The 14,913-nt window shown below is 38.5% G+C and overlaps 1 protein-coding gene across 3 annotated transcripts in view; it reads right to left on the reverse strand.

The window, feature by feature from the left end:
* The window catches only part of hemk1 (HemK methyltransferase family member 1), a 65,449-nt gene that overhangs the window by 36,411 nt on the left and 14,125 nt on the right, over window positions 1-14,913 (reverse strand). The gene's annotated exons all lie outside the window — the stretch shown is intronic.

The raw sequence follows: 14,913 nt of genomic DNA on the forward strand, positions 1-14,913 counted from the left end.
CGACAAAATGAAACCTCAGAGGAGAGAGAAACCCGCTTAGCTGCTGATAGACAAGTGGGGTGAGCACATCGGCAAAATGAAACCTCCGAGGAGAGAGAAACCCGCTTAGCTGCTGATAGACAAGTGGGGTGAGCACATCGGCAAAATGAAACCTCCGAGGAGAGAGAAACCCGCTTAGCTGCTGATAGACAAGTGGGGTGAGCACATCGACAAAATGAAACCTCAGAGGAGAGAGAAACCTGCTTAGCTGCTGATAGACAAGTGGGGTGAGCACATCGGCAAAATGAAACCTCAGAGGAGAGAGAAACTCGCTTAGCCGCTGATAGACAAGTGGGGTGAGCACACCCACAAAATGAAAGCGCCGACTCTGCATTTCATTTTTTTTCCTGATGATTTCAATGGTTTCCAGGAGCCCAGGCTTTTTACAGCACGGGCTTACACAGCTAGTGTGATATAAAAGGTATTCGAAAGGCCCCAAAGCACATACAGTTTACAATAAACATATTAAGAAAGTATGACACAACAGTGAGGCTACAATATTTCATTCCTATGACAAATCAAAATGGATTGTACACTTAAAAAGTTCAAAATGGTTAAAGAACTGTCCGTGTATCACCCATAGTGCTGCACAAATCTTTGCTTCAAACGCACTACTGAAAAGGCTCGACTAGGGTTTGCATAATAACATACCATTGACTCAGAGACAGAATTGGAAAAGTTGCCTTGGTTTGATGAAACCAGAACAGACCTATTTATTTGCAGCTTTATGCAATGACTAGCACAAGGAAATGCCTTGTGTTATTTTGACCTCCCCTACTGTAACCCTTGGTGTCAGAGCAATCATGTTATGGGGATGTTTACCAGTCTGGTAAAAACAGCAGGCAAAATCCAAAAAAAAAAAAAAAAAAGTCTACGAGGAAAATCTGCTGCTGTCTGCAAAAAAATCTAAGGACTTCAGAGGATGCATCCAAAGAAGGACAGCAACCCATTTAATACTGTAATGCTTTAATATCAAACAACAAACACAGTGTCATTATCATTTTTAGTTCAAACCTTAATCACAAATTTTGAAAATGTTTGGTCATTAATAGACCTCCTCCTAGCTTAAAGGAGACTGAGCCAATTTGAGAAAAGGATGATTTTCAAAGCAGACAGTGTCCAGATTTCCAGGCTCTAACTAAGGTCCTGAAGGGACACGAGCTTACACAGTTTAGAAGAATGTACAGAGTACTGATTTTTTTACTGATTTGACTTTTTAATATCTTTGTAATTTTGAGAGAAGGTGGTAGATTTTAAATACACCATATATGGAAAATTTCTTCAGACTCTCGGTGATAGATTCATCTGGCAATAATGTTATTACCTGCAATTTACTTACTTTGTTTATTCAACCTTTTATTTACAGAGTAGAGAATCCCAAAGAATAGTAACCAAACTTGTATGTTTGTTTAGATCAAAAAGGGGGCACAGAGAAATCAAGGCAGCTTTTTAAAATGTTCCACCCGGTTACTGTAACTTGTGTGTCATCTTTCACCGTGATTGCTTTTACAGAAGGACATAGCTTCATTTGCACTCTGCTGCACATCAGCTTTAGCAAACTTGGACAGGAGTGCTAGAACACATGCAGCTCATCTTCTTCAGTGCAGGCAGGACACATTCTGTATGCTGTACACGGTACTGTACTTCTGAGAAATGAACACTGTGAAAGCCTCCACTGCTTAGAATTTCTGTTGAGCGGCTGAAAGGTGGCATATACTGTACCAAGAATTTTGAAAAAGTGAAAAGCCACAACCTCCTGCCCCTCCTCAATTGCTCACTTCCTGTTTGTAAAATCACTTTGCATCTTGAACATTGTTCAGACAAGATGTTCCATAGAGAGGATTACATGCAGATCTTTATTTGGCACTTTGTTACTGCACACTGCAGTGACCTAAGCTATTTAGTAGTTTTGACTGCTAAGAATATTCTAATTATGTGCATTACTTACTAGAGCACATTGCACACAAGCCTTAACAAGCAAAAGTTTGAACAACTTAATTTCCCCTTTACTTTCCACTTAGTGCTTCAAATAACAAGTCTGAACATAAAGTAGTCCTTTGAGTACAGCAGAACAATAATAATGTTATTGTGGATTTCAGATGCTGATGTATTACAATCTCAATATGATAAGCACAATGTCCAACAGGAATTTTGTAAGAGTGTGAATGCAACGACTAAAATTGTTTAATTTTGGTAGAGCAAATTTTGAACAGATGTATCAAAGTCTAAGGAGGACAGACTGGGATAAGCTTTTAAGTGTGGAGATAGTCAAGGAGCAGTGGAACAGGTTTAAAACCGTTTTACATGTAATGCAGGGCAGGTACATACCTACATTTGGAATTAATAGGACATTTTAAAAAACTCCACAGTGGGTTAATAAAGAGTTAAAAAATAAGCTGCAAAAGAAAAAACAGATGGATAAGGTGTAACGACTAATAACTCCAAAGAGAATTGTAGGGCATAGAAGAACATGAGGGCAACCATTAAATAGGATATTAGGGCGGCTAAAAGACAGTTGGAGAGGAATACAGCAGATAAGGTAAAAGATGACTCAAAGCGATTCTTTTAGTATTTTAGAAGTAAAAGAACAGTCAAGGAGGAGGTGAAGTGCATTAGGAATAGTAAAGGGGAATTTAAAGACACAGACAGTGAAATAGCAGATGCTCTAAACTTGCCTTTTTCTGAGGTCTTCACAAGTGAGGAAGTGGATAACCTCCCAGCAGCCACAGGGACTACTAAGGAGGTACTGAGGGATTTAGAAATTGTAGAGGGAGAAGAGCTGCTCAGATTTAAAGGGCTGAAATCAAACAAATCACCAGGACCAGATCATATTTACCCTCGAGTTGTGAAGGAGGCTAGCAAGTACATAGATAAATCCTTGACACATATTTTTAGGAAGTCACTACACACTGGTGGAGATTCTGAAGGACTGGAAAATGGCAAATATTATCCTGTTATATAAAAAAGGGTGACCGGGCAGATCCAAGCAACCAGTAAGCTTAACGTGCATCACAAGGAATTATTAAGGATAAGATTGAGCAACACATGGCAAGTACGGCAGTTTTTCTGAGCAGTCAGCATGTGTTCAGAAGAGGGGGGTCGTGTTTTACTAACATGCTAGAATTCTATGAGGAGGCAACAAAAGGATATGATCAATGTGGAGCATATGATATTACTTATCTTGACTTTCAGAAAGTATTTGATAAAGTGCCACATGAGAGAATGGGCTTCAAACTAAAAGAAGTGGGAGTTCAGGGTGTAGATGGGTACAAAATTGGCTCTGACACAGGAAGCAGAGGGTTATGTTGTGATTAACCTTATCAGAGTTGGCTGACGTTAACATTGGTGTTCCACCAGGGTCAATGCTTGGGCTGCTGCTATTTTTAATATATATAAATAATTAATAAATAAGTAACAAGCTGGTTAAGTTTGCAGATGATACCAAGATAGGTGGATTGGCAGATAATCTGGCATCCGTTATATCATTACAGAAGGACTTGGACAGCGTACAGGTTTGGGCAGATTTGTGGCAGATAAAATTTAATGTCAGTTAATGTAAAGAACTGCAAATAGGAAGTAAAAATGTTAGGTCTGAATACACAGTAGGAGGTCTTAAGATAGAGAGTATACCTTAGGAGAACGATTTAGGAATCGCAGTGGAATCTACCCTATCAAGTTCCAGACAGTGTTCAGAAACCATTAAGAAGGCAAACAGAATGTCAGGTTATATAGCGCCCTGATGTGTGGGGTTCAAGTCCAAGGAGTTCTGCTCAAGCTTTATAACACACTAGTGAGGCCTCATCTGGAGTACTGTGTGCAGTTTTGGTCTCCAGGCTACAAAAAGGACATAGCAGCACTAGAAAACGTACAGCAAATCGGCTGATTCCAGAGCTATAAGGGCTGAGTTATGAGGAAATATTAAAAGAGCTGAACCTTTTTAGTTTAAGCAAAAGGGGATTAGGAGGAGACATGATTGAAGTGTTTAAAATTATGAAGGGAATTAGTCCAGTGAATCAAAACTGTTATTTTAAAATGAGTTAATCAAGAACACGGGTACGCAGTTGGAAACTTGTTAAGGGTAAACTTTATACAGAGAACCATAGACACTTGGAATAAGCTACCAAGTAGCATTGTAGACAGTAAGACTTTAGGAACTTTCCAAACTAGACTTGATGTTTCTTTAGAAGAATTAAGTGGATAGGACTGGCAAGCTTTGTTGGGCTGAATGGCCTGTTCTCGTCCAGATTGTTCTAATTGTACTGTATAAACTCTTGTCTCTTTACAAATACAGGTGGTCATCGACTTACGACTAGGTTCGGTTCTAATGGACTGGTCTTAAGTCAATCTGGACGCAAGATGGTCCGGTATATGTATTTAAAGCTGACCGTATGTACAGTACCCTATAAGAAGTCCCTTAAGTCACATTGTTCATTTTATATCCTTTTTTATAATTATTTGTAGCACATTGTGTATATTTTCTATAATTTTTTTGTCTTTTTTTTTTTTATTTTGTTTTATTATTACTGTTACCATGAACAGTTTCAAGTGTCCTTTCTTCGTGTGTGTTATGTTACATCACCAGTGTTCATTGTGTTACCTGTAAGAGGAGAAATTATACTAGCAGAGTCCGAGTACTCGTATGTTTTCTGTTTTAACATTTCAGCTTTTAGTAATAAATAATAACAGATAAAGGAGTTCAGTGTGGTTTCATTACCCCTTTGTGGCAGTTAACACAAAGCAGCAGATTGTGAGTCACAACAAAGCAGCTTCGGAAGTTAACCAGATTCAAAGCCAGAGAGAAGCAGTTCAAAGTGTGCGGTGAATACCAGTAACTATGGGATAAATTAAAGTCACACGTGATTGCATTTGCTTTTTTTCCTCCCTCATACTGCTTGATCACCTTCATTTTTGTGTTGAGTTCAATTGTCTTTTTTCCTGTAATTGTAAGGCAAATGTAACTGAATGTAGTGGAAATCACTGACGGTAATAAACAGAGATCGAGGTGAATGAGTCATGGCATACAGAGCTGGAGTGGTGAAAACTGTCATTTACCCATGAGCCGGGGTAGCGTTTCTAAGTCAAATAAGACGCATAGGTCGCAAGTCGACAACTACTCGTATTAAAAGTTTTCTAAATTACTTACCTCAATTAATGAAATTTCTTACTCGAAAGCTAAATTTTTGTTTGTATGTTTTCCACTTATGTTGCTGAGCATTATACAGAACTAGCCAACCCGCGGCGTACCATATGCCGCATAAACAGGCCGGTTTTTTAATGATTTTTAAGCACAGGGAGAAAATTAACATTTGAAAAATTGGTAATGTAATAAATCAGCAAGAAAAGCAACATTGTAAGAATGCACGGAACGAACCAACACACAATCGTCTGTGACTGAAAACTGGCGGACCGTCCTCGCGCCTTCTCCTGCAAGACGGAGGGATGGGGGTGCACGGCGCGGAGTCTGGAACAAGAGGAGAGGAGGACGACATCCATTCAGCTCCGTCCCTCATGCTAGTCTGCTTGACGTAGACTTTTCATTGCTCTGTGCGGTTTTGGCTGCTTTTCTATATATAATCCACCAAGACACCCGACCACGGTATTAGCGAGGTTGGAGGGGGGTGTGCGCAAAGGGTAGGGATGCAACCAGTGGTAGCGTATGAGTCGCACTTAGTGGGAATTCCCCGGTTTGCAGCCCGAATGGGGTTCAACGGTTTACCCACGGCTCTCCGCGCTGGGTATACACACGCTCAATGTCATGCATAATTATTTATTGAATGCTAAACACTTCTGGAAAAACACGATTGTCTAAAACGGGTTGGTGTAAGAATACAACAGTAAGCAAATGAAAAGATGGAACTCTGGAGAGAGCAAAATACAACACAATAGCGAACCCACAGCATAACAAACGCCGCATAATTATTTATTGATGGTTGAACACTTCTGGAAAGACACAGTTGTCTAAAAAGGGAGGGTTTGAGGATACAACAGAAAGTGAATGAAAAGATGGAACTCTGGAGAGAGCAACATATAATTGTCCGTGAGTGAAGAAGACGCATGTTTGTTGCGGATGCGAATTGCTGTATGTAGCGTGTAAAACAGTTTGCTATGGTGCACGAGGTCGCGTTGTAACCGAAAAGTTGGTTTTTAAATACTGCTTACTTAATTGTGTTTTAACCTCAGTTGTAAAGGATTGTTTTAAGGATTCCATTGGATACCCCTCGCAAACCGTTTCACACGCTGCATATGGCGATTCACTTCTGCGAGAAACATGCCTCTATTAACAGTCAAAGTGGCTCGGAAGTACATGAGGCCTCCACAACTGACGAATATATAAATGACGCTGTTTTTTCTGTGTCGTCGCGTCCGAATTCGTGGGCATGGCTCTGCGAGTTGTCGTCGTATCCAATGGTCTTGGAGTTGGTGGGCGTGGCTCTGCGAGTTGTCGTCGTATCCAATGGTCTTGGAGTTGGTGGGCGTGGCTCCGCCCTGCGTGCACCATAGGTGTCTTACTTGTTGGCAGCTTAGTGAATACACGCCCCTTCCGGCATGTTTTCCATGGGTGTCTTGCCTTAGTGAATTATATATATATACTGCCAGGAATGCAAAGGTTTTAGAATCTGAGCTCTCGAATTTTGAATTTCCCCCAACACTTAGGTCAAATCAAAGCCTAGTTAAGAACAAACCAGATATTTCAGTATTGTTAACTGCCTGTCTTTTGCCCGGGATTAATAAAGCAAAACAAACTCTGCACAACTATATATAAACCAATGGAACAGTTTAAAGCCACTGTCTTACCAACTACAAAGTTTCCAAGAACTCTGTTCAGCAAGGCTCATCATCCACTCTACTTCCTGCAATACTATTGATTTATGTGATCATTAAACTCGAAAACAACACCAAAAAAATTCAAGATGCTTTTTATTTCCCTAGGCTTCGCACACTAATTTCATATGCATTATATAAATCTCTATTTCTAATTCACCATAAATTGATAGTTTCATTTGCTTCTGTGTATCATCAATGTGCAGTTTAACTGTTGCTTCAGTTTCTGTAGTGACTGGTCACCGTTACATACATCTGTCCTTCCCAAGTTAACTTACGGCTCAGTGACTGACAGCATCATATCTGTAGTGCACATGATGTTGTTTTAAGCTGCCAAATAGTTTGTGTATTTGGGTGCAATTTTCATGGTGAATGGGTATATCTAAAACACTGTCGGGCAACCGGTGCGCCATGGAATATTCTAGGGGCGCCGCAAAAACTTTTGTAAAATATTTAAAATTGCTTGTGTTTTTGAACTTTTGGTTGATTAAAAAGATAATGTTTAAAAAAAAAAATGTTTACGTTGGAAAAACATAATGGAACACTTACGGAAATTAAGTCTAAGAAACGTGAGAGACTTCAAATGATCGACAAGGAAATGCGCTTCTGTCTTTCGAATAGTTTTGGACTTAGTTCGCTGCAACTCGAAAAAGGTTGTCTTTCACTAAAGTGGCTCTGACTATGGCATGGCAGTGGATGCTAAAAGCTCCAGCAAAACTGCATCACACAGAGAGGTGTCGGGGAAAACATTGAGAATGGGGCAGCATTCAAAAGAACATTCTAACAAAAGGCCATCCTTCAACTGCAAGCTGACAGCCAATGACATGGGCAAAAACTGGCACTCGGGGTACATTTTCATATTCAATAAATTGTAATCTGATCCTCTGCAGTTTTAAACTCAGCAGAAGATCTCAAGAAGTGTTAAAGGGTCGTATTCACTAATAAAGGGGAAGTATAAAGCTAAGAGGATGGTAGACCTGGGGGATGCTGAAAAAGTTAAGATAATACTTAAGAGTTAATCTGAAAAACAATAGGAATGACAGTACTGAGAAACTGTGGAACAAGCAGCCACTAAATGGTACAAACATGAACTAAATAAAAACAGGAAAATGCACTGGGATGCATAATTATATATCATCTCTTTTCCACATGTCTACTTTTAATCATTTCAGACAAAAGTTTACAGAGCTACACTACTGACCTTGTCTGAAAATGTGAGACTTTTGGGAACAACAATAATACAGGCAGGGGTTTCTGGAAGTGAAGTCTGCCCTCTTCTGGACAACAGATGGTCCTTTTTCTAGTAGCAAAATGTAACAACATCACTAAAAATACAGCTGCCCAATAAAACCGACCCATGATAAAGATTGATGAAGCGGAATGCACAATCTGTGCCAAATTTAGGCAGAAGACAAAATAAGTTATGGATACACATGTGATCCTTAACAACTCCAAAATAACTTAAAAATGCTTGCTGTGAAAAGAACATTAAACAGTCATCCAAAAATCTCATTTAAATATCTTAACAGGATAAACCATTCAGTAAATATCCAGAGTAGCAAAAATATGTGAACTAAAAATCATTGCCACTTTGTCTTCACATTTTATTGTATTACATGTCAGGCAGATGTCTCCCCCTACTGTAGGCAGCATACAGTATGTGTAAGCACTGTGACAGAATGGTAGTCAGACCAGCGCACTCTTTCTAAATATGAAAAATAATTCTCTAAGGTTGGAAGTATGCACTGATAGCGTATTGCTGTGCCCACCACACGACGACCCACCTGGATTGGGACCCGAGTGCAGCGGGTGACACCTCAGCACCACACTGGAAGAGTAGGAGGTGGTTTTTTATATTACTTATTTATTTTTATTTTTATTTTTTTATTTTTACAGTGGCTGGAGTGCCAATCCTGCCACCAACCCCCAAGTTTTGCCTGTAAATTGGAGGGCCCACTTGCAGGGCTGGATGCAGGTTAACGTCATACCCAGAAGGAAGCAATTGAAGGTCAAGGGCCCAACAGAGTAGAGTCACTTCTGGCGTTTTACAGGATTTGAATTCACTACAGGTAAGACAAATATTTTTATGCAAATAAAACAACTTTAACATACCATAAAGAAAAGATGCGTTTCATTTGAACAGTTGCCTTTAATTTTTTGGGTTAAGCTATTTTGCCCCCTCAATTGCTTCACATTCTGTTGTCCAGTGTATCTGTATTACTGTATAAAACTGAATTTTTTTGTCTGTCTGTTTGTTTGTTAAAGCAGCACGCGAAAACCAATGCACCTATTTCTACAGAATTTTGCAATTATTTCTGATATAGTATAACTTAGAATAAAGGCTAATAAAATGTATATGTGGAAAATACAAAATAGCTAGAAAAACCAAACACATACAAACCCACTAAAAGTTACCATTTTTTCTGGAACTTTGCATCTTTAAACCTTAAAATCCCCAAAGCACAACAATGTCAACTTGATTTTACTTTCAAAAAATTACAAATGAGTACAGAGTTTTAAAAAAATGCCAATTTTAGGTGTTTATGTTGATCACAATAATTAGTACAAATTCTAAAATATCAGTAGTGGTGCACTTGATTTGAGCATTCCTAGTTTTCATCCTCTTTGTCTGTATGTTTAGCATTTGTTTGCTCAGAGGTTGATGCGCTTGCTGCTTCCTGAGCAGCTCTTCTTTTCTACACCCAAGCGGCATTCTTCTTCTTTTCTTTTTGCGTTAAAACTGATTAAGTCAGCGTTTGTGTTGCAATTACTTAGTAAGTTTTCTTTAATTTTTCACTTAAGCTGGCACTTAAGTCTTCAATCTGCCTCAAGAATGATTTAAGATATGAAGAGGTAGGGGAAGTGATGATGAAGGTGGTAGGGATGAAAATGGCACCCACATGGCAGGTGCTCTAGTGGACGAGTCAGTCCAGCAAGCATATAGAGGATTAACATCTACAAAAATGCACAGAAGTCTGTAGAATTTCTGTTTTCTGCTCTACTCCTACTTGGTGTTTTTCTGGGTGTAGATGACTACCATGAGGGCACCTTCAAGCAACATACTGTAAATGTATGCAAAAATTAGTTGCATAATACTAAATAAATCAAAACTTAAAAAATACTCCTGTGAATTTGTAAACAACCTGTGTTATTTCTACTTATGTTGCGCTCTCTGTACTTTTTTGTATAAAAAACATTACTGAAATAGATGCTTTGTCAAGTGTCTTACAATCAGATACACTAAATACATCATCCCTAACCCCTACTGACCTAATTTCAAAGTCTCCTTTGCTTGCTTGAGACACACCAGCATCAACAAATATCTAAACTTCCTATTGCAGAAGTTTTTGTTAGAAAGCAGAACCAGTCCTTCAAGTACACTAATCCAGGACACATGAAAAACATACACACCTACACTCACAATTACCTGGTTTACAGTGACATATTAACCTCACCTGCATATCTTTGAAATACAGGAGCAAACCTTAACACCAGGCAGGAGAAACGGCATTCAGATATGAAAAGTACTCCAAACTCCACCAAAAAAAAAAAAAAAAATATATAATTCTTAGGCAAAGTAAGGCAGCACTAACCACTGAGCCACTATGCCACCCTTCTACAGTTTAATCATTTCTGTAGAGTGCACAAGGTTAAATTGTTATAAATATTCATAAACATAGTTCACAAATATACACTATTGGTTTAGAAGACCTCAGTTTTCTTCAAATTTAATCAGTAGAAATGCAGTGAATGACCTAAGAGGTAAGGTACACCTGACATAAAACATCCATCCATCCATTATCCAACCCACTATATCCTAACTACAAGGTCACGGGGGTCTGCTGGAACCAATCCCAGCCAACACAGGGCGCAAGGCAGGAAACAAACCCTGGGCAGGGCGCCAGCCCACCGCAGGGCAGACACACACACACCAAACACACACTAGGGACAATTTAGAATCGCCAATGCACCTAACCTGCATATCTTTGGACTTTGGGAGGAAACCGGAGTACCCGGAGGAAACCCACGCAGACACGGGGAGAACATGCAAACTGCACGCAGGGAGGGCCTGGGAAGCTAAACTACCTCTGCGACACTGTGCCGCCCCAACATAAAACAGAGGTTTAAATTTAAAGTTTAGGTTCGCAAAAACTGAAAAAAAGGAAATTCATAATATTACAAATGAGCCTTCTTCAGCAGGGAACAACCTACAGTTCATCTGCAGCAACTGAAGTAAATGAAGCCTTGGAAACGGAAGCAAACAATTTGCACGGGTGTCCCAACTTTTGTTGATTGCTTAAAAACCTTTGTCTTAAAGTAGAGTTGGAACAGACTGTGTTAGTACACCCTCTGAAGTACTACTTGGGCAATATTACACTGTAGAAAGTTGTAAATTCCAGTGGTAATGGCAAGAAAACGGCAATTAACAAATGAAATGAGAGGGATCATTATTACACTTAGAAGTGTAGGCCTTTCGTTTAGAGCAGGGGTCTCCAACATGTCGCTCACAGGCTACTGATAGCTCACAGCCCCTTTCCAAGTAGCTCACCAAAGGGTTAATGAATCCTACATAAATTTGAAAACTTGATTAGTCAAATTAAGGGTGGGTGATCTTTGAAAAAAAATCATATTACGATCCTTTTAACACAAAATCATGATCCAAAATCTGAATTGCAATCTATCTTTTCAATGTGGCGTACACTTAAAGAGAATATCCAGACTCAAACTCATCAAGACCTAAGTAACACTTCATTTTAAATATCAAAAAGAGTTGAATTCAATTGTTTTCTCATCTGCTAGCTAAGCGGAGTTAAGGTACATGCCCCGAAGCTGGCAAGTGAGTGAGGAAGGTCCCTCCCCTCGGCCCATTGCGAGTTTCTTGGATTTACGCAAATAAATCGGTACCGCAAACGAACTCTGATTCTTAGCACGATGAGAAAAGTTGAAAAATCAACCGGAATGTTCAAGCAAATTATAGAAAAAAACCCGTTCTAAATCCATTAAGTAGTTCTCTCGTGAAAAGACATACAGACAGACATTGGATTTTATATATTATATATTAGTAAACCTTCAAAATAATGTGCAGTTGAAGTCTCAGCATTTCTGGAGCTTAGTAGAGCCAGATAACTATAAGAATCTTCACCAAGCAGCTTTGAAAATGTCTGCTTTGGGTCTACATACCTCTGTGAATATGCCTTTTCTGACATGAATATCATGAAATCAAAGTTCAGAACAAAACTGACCGATGAACATTTAAATGACTCCATAAGAGCGAACCTAAGTGGCTACACTCCACCATATACTTCTCTTGTTGACTCCATGCAGTGCCAGTCATCTCACTAACTAAAAAACACATCACACATGCAGCAGGACCTGTGAATACTGTTGTGTATGGAGGAATATTTCGGACAAAATTAAATAAATAAATAAAAGTACTGTGAAATGTGGGCATAAATAAATGTGTCATGAAATGAGAGCCTAAATAAATAAATATGTCATGAAATGACTGCATAAATAAATAAATGTGTCACGAAATATGTTTTTGTTGCTTATTTATTTCATTTTGTCCGTAACATTCCTGCAAACCGTCATGAAATACGACTTGAAATAAAAACTGTCACTTTCACTCGTCAAAGTTGAGAGGGTGGGCTCTAACACGCCCTCTAGTTACTGATTGGTGAATCAAAACACAAGAATTAATTAGAAAAATGCTTACTACTGCCGATGAAATGGATTCTGCCGAAGATATTACGTATTTCAGAGAGAGAATTGAAGATTTATCGGAAGAAATTACAATGTTGGCGGCCCTTTTAGACTCTGATGCAGATGAAACTATTTTTCAAATTATCGAAGTACAGGTGGACCGGACTCTACTACACTCCAGTTCAGGTGACGCAGTTCCCTGCTCTGGACGTCCATCCTTTGACATTCCAGCTGAGTCAATAGAACACCTTCTGTTATGCGGTTTAAAAGTACGACAGATTGTAGATCTATATGGTGTATCGGAGAAGACGATCACAAGGCGAATGAGCCAGTTTGATATACGGTAAGCTGCAACGGCTGTATTAGTTTAGGTACTTTGACATGGAATGCCCAAAGCAACTCCAACTAATATTTTGAACTGAGTATTTGACCCTTGTTTTACGAGTATAAAGTCAGGTGCATATTCGCAGCTACTTTTTCAAACAACTTTGCCACTGATCAGAGCTGTAGAGTATTCTATTGACTCTGCTGAAATGTCAAAGGATGGACGGCCAGAGCAGGGAACTATGTCACCTGAACTGGAGTGTAGTAGAGTCCGTTCCACCTGTTCTTCGATAATTTCAAAAATAGTTTAATCTATATCGGAGTCTAAAAGGGCTGCCAACATTGTAATTTCTTCTGATAAATATTCAATTCACTCTCATAGGTAATATCTTCGGCAGAATCCATTTCATCGGCAGTAGTAAGCATTTTTCTAATCAATTCTTGTGCTTCGATTCACCAATCAGTAACTAAGAGGGTGTGTTAGAGCCCACCCTCTCAACTTTGACGAGTGACAGTGACAGTTTTATTTCAAGTCGTATTTCATGATGGTTCGCAGGAATGTTACGGACAAAATGAAATAAATAAATAAGCAACAAAAAACATATTTTGTGACACATTTATTTATTTATGCTCTCATTTCATGACATATTTATTTATGTAGGCTCTCATTTCATGACACATTTATTTATTTATGCTCACATTTCACAGTACTTTTATTTATTTACGCATTTATTTACTTATTTAATTTTGTCCGAAATATTCCTCCATACTTGTGAAGTGAAACATCTTTTTTTTATTATTATTTAAGATTTTAGGCACCTTTTCTTTTACACGGAGTGTCTCTATGTTGCAACGGTTACTTTGCTGCCTTAGTGTTACAGCAATCTGCAGTTCAAATTCTGACTCGCCCACTCAGCCCATATATTGCCTGCACATTTTCTATGTGCTTGCGTGAGTTTTCACAGGGCACTCTTGTTGCCTCCCACAACAAAAATATGGGCATTGCTAAGTCGACTGGAGACTCAAAAATGCTCTTCTATAAACAAGTGTGTGCTTGTGTTTGACTTGTGATGGGCTCACCCTCAATTCCCAGATCATTCCTGCTTTGCCACCAAAGCTAATTTTATATATAGCTTTTTGCACCCTGTGACCCGATAATGAAATAAGTAGGTTGGAATATAAATAGAAGCTTGAACAAGAATTTAAATGCCTGTGGTGTGATAAAGGAATACATTTACTCTAGAGTATCAACGTCTTCACATTACAGCATGTGGGCCACAATTCTCAAGTCATGGAAAAATAAGAGGTGTGTTACTGTTGTAAAATGAATCAGATCAAAATAAAGTTGTTCAGCATACAGATGTATGCAAAAAAAGAAAGACTGAAATGTGAATTTATGGCAATCATTTTGAGAGACTATAAATATCTGGAAAAAAAATAGTCAAGCAAAGCAAAAATGTGATAATCTGTTGCGATAAAAATAAAGGTAAACCTATATTTATATGAAATACTACAATGGGGGATTAAGATGATCTTACACAGCAATGACCAAACTCCATATCCGTGTGTTACTTAAGCAATGACAGACATTCTTCTTATGAAATCTTATCTTCAAAATGTAAATGTGTTTATTTTTTCCCAACATGCCTGCAAATACCACGTGCCCAGCTTATACAGTTTTAGTTCTATTTATACTTTAAATACTGAAGTAAAACTCTGAATATCACTCCTCTTTATTCGTCAATTAAAAGTACCTTTATTTTCAATTACATTTTGTGAGGATTACAATATAAATATCTGAAGAGAGCAAACTTTTAAATTTGGGCCCCCTCATATTGTAGCATAACAATGTTAGCTTTAAAATTTATGTTGAGATGAGGAATGCTGCTGTGTTAAATAAAGATTACTTGATGTTATTTATGTGTAGCTCTTAGTTCAAGAAAAATAAGAATTATTGAGTAAAAATGACCACATATTCTTAAAATACATTACAAAAGAAAACCGGAAAACTGCAGCATGTATTTT

Source organism: Polypterus senegalus, chromosome 12 (genome assembly GCF_016835505.1).
Source record: "Polypterus senegalus isolate Bchr_013 chromosome 12, ASM1683550v1, whole genome shotgun sequence".
Lineage (NCBI taxonomy): Eukaryota > Metazoa > Chordata > Cladistia > Polypteriformes > Polypteridae > Polypterus > Polypterus senegalus.